The following is an 11,472-nucleotide window of genomic DNA, read 5'->3' as shown; positions in this document are numbered from 1 at the left end:
TTTGCTAAAGCCATTTCTTATCAAATATGACTCAATCCTGTTGTACCATGCTCGTGGAGCTTTCTTGAGCCCATAAAGAGCTCTCTTCAATCTATATACTTTATTCTCTTCATCTCCAACTTCATAACTAGGTGGATGCTCCACATATACTTCTTCTTTCAATACACAATTTAAGAAAGCAGACTTCACATCCATTTGATATACCTTCCATTTGTGTTGAGTTGTAATTGCTATGATAGCATGCACTGTTTCCATTCTTGCAACCGGGGCATATGTCTCATCATAATCTCTGCCATACTACTATTTTTAGCCATTGACTACTAGCCTTGCCTTATGCCTGTCAATTTTTCCTTCAGCATTGCATTTGGTCTTGTAGACCCATTTCACTCCAATCACTTGCTTCTTGGGAGGCAAATTAGTTAGCTCCCATGTCTCATTCCTTTCTATAGCATCTATCTCCTCATCCATGGCCTTACACCATTTCTTCTCCTTAATAGCTTCTTCAAAATATATTGGATCCCTATGAGAAAATAATGCAAAATTAACACTCTTATCATAATTTTCATACCTTTCATTTTGGTATATCTCCCTAAGACTCTTGGTCTTTCTTGGTAACATGAAGGAGAGTGTGGGATTAGAATCTTCACTACTGCTACTTTGTCGACCGACTCGATCTTCACTTTTACTCGGCACTAACACTCGATCATGCCTTGAGGAGCTCGGTAATGACTAAGGCTATTTGCCTTTTCTTTTATCTACTCATTCTTTCTATTCATCAACATCCTCTTCATTCATAATTGGCACTTTACTTGAGGTGCTAGGTGACTCATCAGTTTGTCCATTCCAAGACTGATTTTCAAGAAATTTCACATCTCTTGAGAGAATCATCTTGTTGTTCAATGGGTCATACAATCTGTATGCCTTTAATTCTGAGCTGTACCCTATGAAGATGCACTTCACACCTTTGTCATCCAATTTTTTCCTTTGCTCTTTATGCACATGTGCATATGCAACACATCCAAACACCCTTAGGTGTTCAACTATCTATCTTCCTCATGACCATGCTTCCATTGGAATTCTATCACGAAGTGCCTTTTTAAGCCACCTATTAATTAGGTAAACTATTGTTGCCATAGCCTCTCCCCACAATTTAGTGGGAACACCTTTCTCTTTCATCATGCTCCTTGCCATTTCAACAATGGTCTTGTTCTTTCTTTCAGCCACTCCATTCTGCTGTAGTGTATAGCTGGTTGTGGTGTAGGAGCACATCTGTGACAAGAAGATAACATGCAACATTATTTATGTAGAATTATATTGTGACAAGAAGTTTGGTGGTGACAGAAAGATAACCTACAATATGACTAAAATGTAGGGCACAAAGCAAATATCAGAAAGTTTTGAGTTTAAAATCTAAAATTTGAAATATTTGTGTGTGTGAGTTTAGAGTTTTATGTTTTAAAATAAATGTCCTTTTTTTTGTGTGGTGGAAATGTTTAGGTGGAATTCTTATAAGCCTACCCAACATTATCCACTTAGGACTTAGTATGAGTTTATTTTAGATTATTTTGGGTGTGTTAAAGGTTTCTAGTTTTTGAAAATGTTTATGGGAAAAATCAAAAGGAAGAAAATGATGAATATTCCTAAAGCACCATGTGTAGGCATTCAAAATGTAACCGCCACAAGAAAGCTATGATGGATTTTTGGGAGTTACATTAGAAGGTTTTTCAAAAAGAGAAAGAGTGCATATTGTAAGAGAGATTTTTGAGAGAGATTTTTTTTTGGGAGAAAGTGAATAGAATGAAGTTCTTGAGTTTTCCTGTAATTTTCTTAAGTTTCTAGTATTGTACAGATGTGATTGTGTAGTATTCTACATACATTTTTCTATTTGTATTTAGATCAATATCTTGGAAGAAATTTGAAAATTAGATCTTAATAGTTTAATATTTTCTTATTTTTCATTTTCTATCATCTGGATCTCTCTGTTGTTTTGAGAGTGGTCTTTACATGGGGGTTTTCTAAAGATCCTCCAATGGTCTTTGTCAGCCATTGGAGGATCCTCTGTAATTTGATGCATTTATTTATTTCTATATTGTTGTCTCATATCAGGTTATAGGAAAACCCAGTTGTAATGCAGATTTGAATGGGCAACATCTTCATGTGTTGACCCTCATTTAATTAAATTTCTATGCATTTTCTGAAATTTGCATTCATGCATGTGAAGCCTTAAGTTGTGCATTTGATTTTCTAAAGGTTCTAAAATCCATCTGCATCATTTTGAAATCTGAAAATCAGATCTTAATAGTTTAATATTTTCTTATTTTTCATTTCTTTATGGTGCAGGAGCACGTCTGCGACAAGAAGATAACATGCAACATTATTTATGTAGAATTATATTGTGACAGGAAGTTTGGTGGTGACAGGAAGACAACCTGCAATATGACTAAAATGCAGGGCACAAAGCAAATATCAAAAAGTTTTGAGTTTAAAATTTGAAATTTGAAATGTTTGTGTGTGTGAGTTTAGAGTTTTATGTTTTAAAATAAATGTCCTTTTTTTTGTGTGGTGGAAATGTTTAGGTGGCATTCTTATAAGCCTACCCAACATTATCCACTTAGGACTTAGTATGAGTTTATTTTAGATTATTTTGGGTGTGTTAAAGGTTTCTAATTTTTGAAAATGTTTATGGGAAAAATCAAAAGGAAGAAAATGATGAATATTCCTAAAGCACCATGTGTAGGCATTCAAAATGTAACCGCCACAAGAAAGCTATGATGGATTTTTGGGAGCTACATTAGAAGGTTTTTCAAAAAGAGAAAGAGTGCACATATTGTAAGAGAGAATTTTTTTTTTGGGAGAAAGTGAATAGAATGAAGTTCTTGAGTTTTCTTGTAATTTTCTTAAGTTTTTAGTGTTGTACAGATGTGATTGTGTAGTATTCTACATACATTTTTCTGTTTGTATTTAGATCAACATCTTGGAAGAAATCTGAAAATCAGATCTTAATAGTTTAATATTTTCTTATTTTTCATTTCCTATCAGTCGGATCTCTCTGTTGTTTTGAGAGTGGTCTTTGCATGGGGGTTTTCTAAAGATCCTCCAATGGTCTTTGTTAGCCATTGGAGGATCCTCTGTAATTTGATGCATTTATTTATTTCTATATTGTTGTCTCATATCAGGTTATAGGAAAACCCAGTTGTAATGCAGATTTGAATGGGCAACATCTTCATGTGTTGACCCTCATTTCATTAAATTTCTATGTATTTGCTAAAATTTGCATTCATGCATGTGAAGCCTTAAGTCGTGTATTTGATTTTATAAAGGTTCTAAAATCCCTCTGCATCCGGTTGTGAGGTCTTTCTTTATACCATGTTTCTTGCAAAAATTTACAAAAGAATTGGAGGTATGCTCCCCTCCTCTATCTGATCTTAGGACCTTGATACAGTGTCCACATTCTCTTTCAGCTTGGGCTTTAAATTCTACAAATTTATCAAATGCTTCAGATTTATTCTTTAAGAAATACACCCATGCCCTATGACTAAAATCATCAATAAATGTTATAAAATAAGTACTCCCCCTAATGGAAGTAACTTGCATAGGACCGACTAGGTCAATATGCACTAACTCTAATGGATATCTAGCCCTCCTAGAATTTTCAGAATTAAAGGGAACCTATGTTGCTTACCCAAAATACAAGCCTCACACTTGTCACATGAATTTCCTATTTGTGAAAAATCTTCTACCATTCTTTTATTTGACAACTTTAAACCAGCATAGCCAAGATGACCATACTTGAGGTGCCATAGCCGTGAAGGGTCTTCAATCACACTCCTTAGAGCTGATTGTGTGTGAGGTGCAGCACCAACTTGAGATGAGAAACATGTCTCTATCCTCAAGGGAAACATTTTTTTCTTTGTCATTTGAATTGCTACAAGTAAGTTCTTGCTCCCATCCTTTTCATGAATGACACACGTGTCATTCTCCATCAGCACTTTGTATCCATTTTGAATGAGCTAACCAATGCTCAACAAATTGTGCTTCATACTATGGGAAAAATACACATTTTGTATTTCCTTCTTCTCACCTTGTTTGGTGCAGACCATAATAGATCCTTTGCCCACTACTGGTAGGGTTCCATTGTTAGGCATTTTAATCTTAGATTTGAAACTCTTGTCAGTAAATGAAAACAAGGTTTCATTACCACTCATGTGGTTGCTACATCCACTGTTGAGGTACCAATCCTCAGGGCTTCCTTCTTCACAACCATTACACATTCATTTTTCTTCTTCCATCATTCATTTGCATAATACCCATATTTATGATAGTAGTAGCATTCTACATTAATCCGATTTGAGTTGTAGTTTTTCTTACCTCCTCTTGAAGTATTTTGTGAGCTACTTACTCCATTTGCTCTTCCCGAGCTTTCTGCCACAACATTTCTTTGTCCTCCATTTCCTCGGCCTCTGCCTCTAGAGTTTTTGCCTAAGCCATTTCTTCCTCTCCCCTTCCTCTTAAATTTGACTGAGCCTTGAATACTTGCTCTTGTGAAGAAGAAGATGTAGATCTATTGATCTTATGCTCATGGGTTTGAAGAGTACCCATCAACTCATCCATTGTCAAAACAATGAGGTCTTTTTCCTCTTCTATGGTCATGACCAAATTTTCATATTTATGAGGTAAACTCCTCAATATCTTTTCCACTATCCTCTACTCTTGATAGTCTTCTCCATTTGACTTCAATTGGTTAATCACATTGGAGGTCCTTGAACTAAAATCTTCAATTGATTCATTTTCCTTTATCTAAAGGTTCTCAAACTCCCTCCTTATATTCTGTAGCTTTACTATATAGACATTATCAGTCCCCTTGAAGTTCATCTCAAGGATATCCCATGCTTCCTTTGTATAATTTGTTGTTGCAATCTTGGGAAATACTATCTCTGTCATTGCTGCTTCAATAAGACTTAATGCCTTAGCATCCTTCCTCCTTGACTCTTTCAAATGAGTCTTTTGATTATTGGTGAGAGCAGCACACTGAGTTGGGTTTGTCATATCATTGAACCCATTTATAAAAAACTCCCATAAATCATTTGCAACCATTATTGTTTTCATCTTCTTTGCCCATGTATCATAATTTTCCCATTGAAGGATGGTGGCTGCTACCATATCTTTCTTGTATCTACTACCATGTCAAATATCCCAAGAAAATAAATGCCATAACTCACTGTGGATGTGGGGCCTCAAAGATATGATACCATGTTAGAAATAAATCACAACTTTAAAAAAAAAAACAAAAAAAAAAAAACTTCGCTCGACACTAACTATTGCCAAGTGCCAGTTTGCTTGACACCTTAAGGAGCCGAGTGGTAGTTTGCTCAGCACATGAAGGTTTTGAGTGACAGGCAATAGGTGCTAAGTTAGCTTGACACAAGAAGAAGTCAAGTAAGCTTGGGACACGAAGAAGCCGAGTAAGCTCGGCACACAAAGGGCAATGTTCAGCAACAATGGATGCCGAGTGAGCTCGATTGAAACTGGAAAACTTATAACTTAGAGAAATTTCAACGTGAATATTTCCACCATTAAAACTAGAGAGCCAAAGCTTGTAGCTTCTAAGAAAACTTCTCAAATGCAATGAATAGAGGAAGAGCAATGGATTCAAGTATGCTTGCTTGCTGTCTATTCAACTTTGATTAAAAACATTACAAAATCTGGGAGCATTTGGCTTCAACCAGAAAACCCTAAAATAACCCTAAACTGGTAAAACTTCAAACTTAAATGAACTTTAAACTTGCAGCTCTAATGGCTGCATACAATGGTTCCTGGAGCAATCACTACTTCAACAGGACAAAACCAACAATAGCAAACTTATAGAGTGAACAAGGGAAACACTTGCCAACTGGATTTGCTGATTTCTTTCCTTTTGGTTTGCTCTGCTATGCAACTTCTATCTTCTCTACTATGCTGAACTGAATCTCTGAATGAATGAATGTAGAAAACATTCCTTTTGTCATATTCCATTTTCCCTCTCAATGTTCAAATTTCAAAATCACCTACCAAAATAAATGCTTGTCATCCATGGATGCCTACGGGAAACAAACTGACAGGGTAGATGGGCATGGGGCTTGAGGACAACCTGCAAGCTCTCAACGTTCAATTTCCAATAGTAATAACTCAACCTGTAGATCCCTTTTACTCTTACATAAATCATGGTAAAGATATATGTTGTGTCTAAAAACCCTATGAGCTCAAAAGTAATTTGATCTTAGGGAGTTAAATGTTGAAGGAAATTGTGTTGGAAGGTGCACACACATCAGTATCCATTCCCCAATTAAATAGGCACTGAAGATATTAAAAAATGTTACCCATCAACATTCCATTATCTAATAGGTAGTTTAGTGGTGACTTACATTACCAAGTGGATGCACATAATGTGTCTTCCAATTGTTTAACTAGTCACCAGATCCCACATAGAGTAATCGAGTTGCCATGAGAAACTAATAAAAGTAAAATTCATCACATCCTATACTCAAAACCAACACACATATAAAGTATAGAATCATAGATTCAACATGGAGGCATTGGCTATATATGAAGGCTAACTTGTGAGTGATGATTCTTGCCTTACATAACATTAATCAGAGCCAAGCAAGGACTTCATGATTAGTGCGAACCTATTGTGAACACTTATTATCACGGAATGTAACGAACAAGAATTTGGAAAAAAGTGCAAGAAATGTCCAATAGAAGATGAGAAAGAAGATGAAGTCCAAGATTTTTTTGGTTGTTATTGACAGGATTCATGCAATGCACAAGCTTTTTAAACATAAGCCAATAGATTTCTAAATAGAAGCCAATGGATTTTCCATCTGCAAGGAAATTATCCACATCCTAGAATGATGGTGGGAGTATTTCCCAAGGTAAATCTTCATGGAAGCCCTCTTTTCAAATGGAGAATTTTGGTCACTTAGTCCAGAGAGATGGTACTTTTAATGATTGTTCAAACAACACAAGTGTTGTGTGAAAAGCCTTGTATTCAATGTGAGAAAAATATAGGTGTCATGAATTTTGATTTGAATGTTGACGTGTTTGGAGAACAAGTTTGTGCAATGCCCCCAATATGATTTGTATCTTCTCTCTGTTTTACCATTTTCCTGGCTGATTTTTATTTGATTTTGTATGAACAGAGTGTTCTTTGTCAATATATTTAATTTAATTATTATTTATAAATATTATAAATTTTTTCTATTAGATATAAGAGTTTCAAAAAATACAAAGCAACCAAAGTACCACCACGAAAATCAACAAGGAGGCCAAGCCTCACTATAGAAGAATAGTATCAGTTGTACAACATAACAAAAAGAGGAGAAGAAGGACTATCTAACTAAGAACATCATAGGAATTGACCACCCAAGTAGTCCAACATAAAGGACCCTCTATCCAAATGATACTTTTATGTTCTTGAATTTGCAGTAGCTTGAATAATTCTTCTTTTCTAACATTCACTTTCTTACTGATTTCTATGTTCTGTATATTGCAAGCTTGCTCCGAATCATCCAAGGTTCTACATCATTGGTATCCATGATTCAAATCATAGTATAACAAAGTAGCATGCCCATCATGAAGGAACGTTCTCATCTTGTTCCACTCAATCAACATAGTAGCCTGCACCTGCAAAGAAATTTTAAAATAAGTGAGTTTTTGAAAAAACTCAATAAGATCCCTTGACTTGCCTTGGTACCTTTCCTCATTCCTACACTTCAAGATTTTCTAGACAATGTTAGATGACAATATATTCCAAAATAAATTGGTATCTTTAGGAAGACCATTAATATGACCAGTGATAATATCAAGAATATTAACATCAATAGGATAAACAATGCCAAATATTCTCCATATTTCTTTAGAAAAAGTACAATCTAAAAGAATATGTCTACCAGTTTTAAGAACTCTGCATAAATTAAAAATATTGGAATTAAATAAATCTCTCTTAATAGGCAGCTTGTCCAACATGACTAACCATCTGAAGCATCTAATTTTAGGCTCAACTAAATTCTTCCACAAGATATCAAAGTATTTTTTCCAAACATCAACATCATAAGAAGAGTACCAAACAACATTGACATGATCAATAATATCCATATTACAATCAAGGATTCTGTATATATTCTTGGCCTTAAGTAGATTCATGACAACTCCACCAGGCCAGTTACATTTAAGGTGCCTTTGAGAATCAACAAGGCATATAGCGGGAAGACCATTAACAGCTTGTACAATCATGTTATAAGTTCTTTTATGGGAATCAAGGATATCATATTTATTTTTAAGCTCATCCCAAGGAGTGATTTGATTCTGCTCAAAGAGGTCTATGAATTGTTTAATACCTTTCTTAGCCCATAGTCTAGTAGAAAACCCTTGGGAAAGGCCCAAAGGTTTACCATTTAGGTGAAGATTCCACCAAATGGATCTTTCACCATAGAGTTGATTATTACAATGAAAATCCTTGTTAGTGATGAATTTCCTAACATGGTCCCAAGCCTTCCAAATAGATCTAAAAATTACAGAACCTTGAACCATGATAGAAAAATTACCAATAATGAGGTTGCAAAAGGGGAGATTAGTCCAAGATTTGGCTTTCTTAGGCACACCCCTCTCAATCTTGTTTCTAACCAACACTTTCTAAGGACAGTCACCTTCCATGGATTGAAAAATCCATTTGGTAGATAGGGCTATACCTTGAATTCTTAAATCCTTCATCCCAAGTCCCCCAAGGGCCTTGTCAGTGTGGCACCAAGCCCACTTAATAGAATTAATTTTATTATTACCCTTTCCATTAGACCAAAGAAATTGTTTGATGGACTTCTAAATTTCCGCAATCTGATAATTGTTAAAAAACCAAGTAGAGGAATAGTAAATGGTGTAAGAGGACAACATCTTCTAGCAAACCTAAATTTTGTCTGCCAGAGATAATGCCCTATTATGCCATTTGTTAAGCTTCTTATCAATCTTCTCTTTAGCCCATGACCACATGACTTTGATTCTAGGTTCCACTGAGAAAGGGATACCAAGATATCTAGTGATCTTATTGGAGCCTCCCCATTAAAAATTGTATTGAGCAAACCAATCTAGGGGCTGCACATCCCACCCGAAACAAACTGATTTGGCTTGAGATATTCTAGCCCTAGATATAGAACAAAAAAAATTGATTTTATAATGCAAAGCCTTAAAATTACTTTTTGAAAGCTCAAAGAACAATGCGGTATAATCCGCAAACTAGAAATTGATGAGCTCTTCATCATTAGGAAAATAGATACCTCTAACATTAGGAGATAAGGAATTATCTCTAAGAATGTAGTAAAGAGCCTACGAAGCGATCACAAAAAGAGAAGGTGCCAAAGGGCACCCTTGTCTAATGGACCTCTCTAGAGAAAAAGGAGCAAAGAGAACGCCATTAACTTCAACCTGAGCATAAGCATTTCTAAGAAGCACTAGCATAGTATTACAAAAGGAGGGAGGGAAACAAAAGGCCTCTAATATCATAAGAATAGACCTCTATTCAACCCTGTCATAAGTCTTCTCAAAATCCAAAAGAAGCATGGATGAGTTTTGGTGTGAGAATTTAGACCACTCCATGGCCTCCCAACTAGTTATGAGATTCTTGAGAACATATCTACCCTTGATGAAACCAGTTTGGGTAGAGTTAAAAAATTTAGGAAGAATATTGACTTACCTAAGAGCCATAATTTTAGCCAAAATCTTATATGACACATTAAGAAGGGTAATCGGCCTCCAATTCCTAATGAGGGTCTTATCTCTGTCCTTGGGGAGGAGCTTAATGATCCCTCTATTAACATCTTGTCCCAAGGAGCCAATAGACAAAGCTTCACAGTATAATTCATGGAGATCCTTACATATCCAACTAATATTGGATTTATAGAACTCAACAAGAAAACCATCAGGGCCCAGGGCCTTATCATTATTAAGAGCCTTGATAGCTTCCTCAATCTCCTCAATAGATATATCTTTAGCAAGCACAACAATATCGTCCAAGTCCAACTTTTTAGGAATAAACATTTTGCATTTATTTCTTAAAAACACAGCCTTCAAGGAGTCCTCTGAAGTAAAAAGAGTCTTGTAATAGTCAGCAAAAGCCAGAATAATAATCTCAGGGTCTGAAATGTCTTGATTATTAATCGAGAGTCTATCAATGGACTCTTTAATATGTTTATGATTAAGAAGATTGAAGAAAATTTTTGAGCCCCTATCCCCATGTTGGAGCCAGTGGGCTCCAGATCTAATCTTGGCTCCATGAATCTTAACTTGCTGATGCTTCCTAAGAGCATCCTTGGAAGCTATAACCTAGGAGAGAAGATCCATATTGGAGGAATCTCTTTGGATGTTTTTCTCTGCTATTTAAAATTTAGAAGATAATTGTTTTCAGCAAACCTATAATCCTTAGCCTTTTTTGACCAATGGTTTGAAGAAAAATCCTCCATGAAGAAAGGTTAGTTTTCCATCTATCAAGATGGAATAGGTGTTGAAGGTTAATTTTATTAATACCTGTAATAATCTGGACAGTAGCAAGAACATCCTCATCCATGAGGAGATTGGTGTTTAAGATGAATTTACTACTTCTAGACTTGTGATGAAGGGCACTACTGTTAAAATTAACCTTACTTAGAATAGGGTTATGATTAGACAAAGTAGTGGCAATAACCCAAACAATATTTCCAAAGATGTTAGAAGGGAAAGAGAAAAAATATTTATTGGTGTAAAATTTGTGAAGCCTGGAATAAATCCTAGCATTGCCTTGCTGAAAGTTACACCAGGTGTGCCATAATCCAGGGTTGGTTTTCATGTTACCAGCAATAGGATCAAAACGATAGTTAGAATTTAGAAATCTATTCTAATAGAGTTTTTCAGTATCCTTCCAATGAAAGGGAATGGCCCCCGACTTGTCATCCTGAGATTCAATCATGTTGAAATCCCCACCAAAAAGCCAAGGCATATCTGGGAGGTCTATAAGCCATTTCCAAAGCTCAATTCTTTTTGTAGGGTCATTTAAAGCATAAATAGTAAAAACCCCAAAGGTCTTGTCATAATACTGTAAAGTAAGCCACACAACTCTCTGACAAAGAGAACATCCATTATTAGTAATATGTTTTTCCCATTTATTACTAATAAGTAGGGCAATCCCTCCTCTACCTCTCTCATGGTTAGTGCAAAATTTAATAGCATGTTTCCAAATAAAATTGAGATTGGAATCCAAAGTGAATCACACAGCCTTAACTTCCTACATCATAAAGAAGTCTATAAAATGCAAAGAATTTAACAATCACTTGATAACAAATTTTCTATCAGGGGACTCTAAACCCTTCAACATTCCAAGATAGGAAATTCATTGAGACAAAATGTTGGAGGTGGAGCATGCATTACCCTCTTGATCAGCTAGGGCCAAAAATTTATTTGAGGACTCCCTTG

The sequence above is a fragment of the Cupressus sempervirens genome, chromosome 7 (assembly GCF_028749045.1).
Source record: "Cupressus sempervirens isolate cs-2001-9-10 chromosome 7, ASM2874904v1, whole genome shotgun sequence".
Classification (NCBI taxonomy): domain Eukaryota; kingdom Viridiplantae; phylum Streptophyta; class Pinopsida; order Cupressales; family Cupressaceae; genus Cupressus; species Cupressus sempervirens.
Note: the sequence above shows the minus strand (reverse complement) of the source record.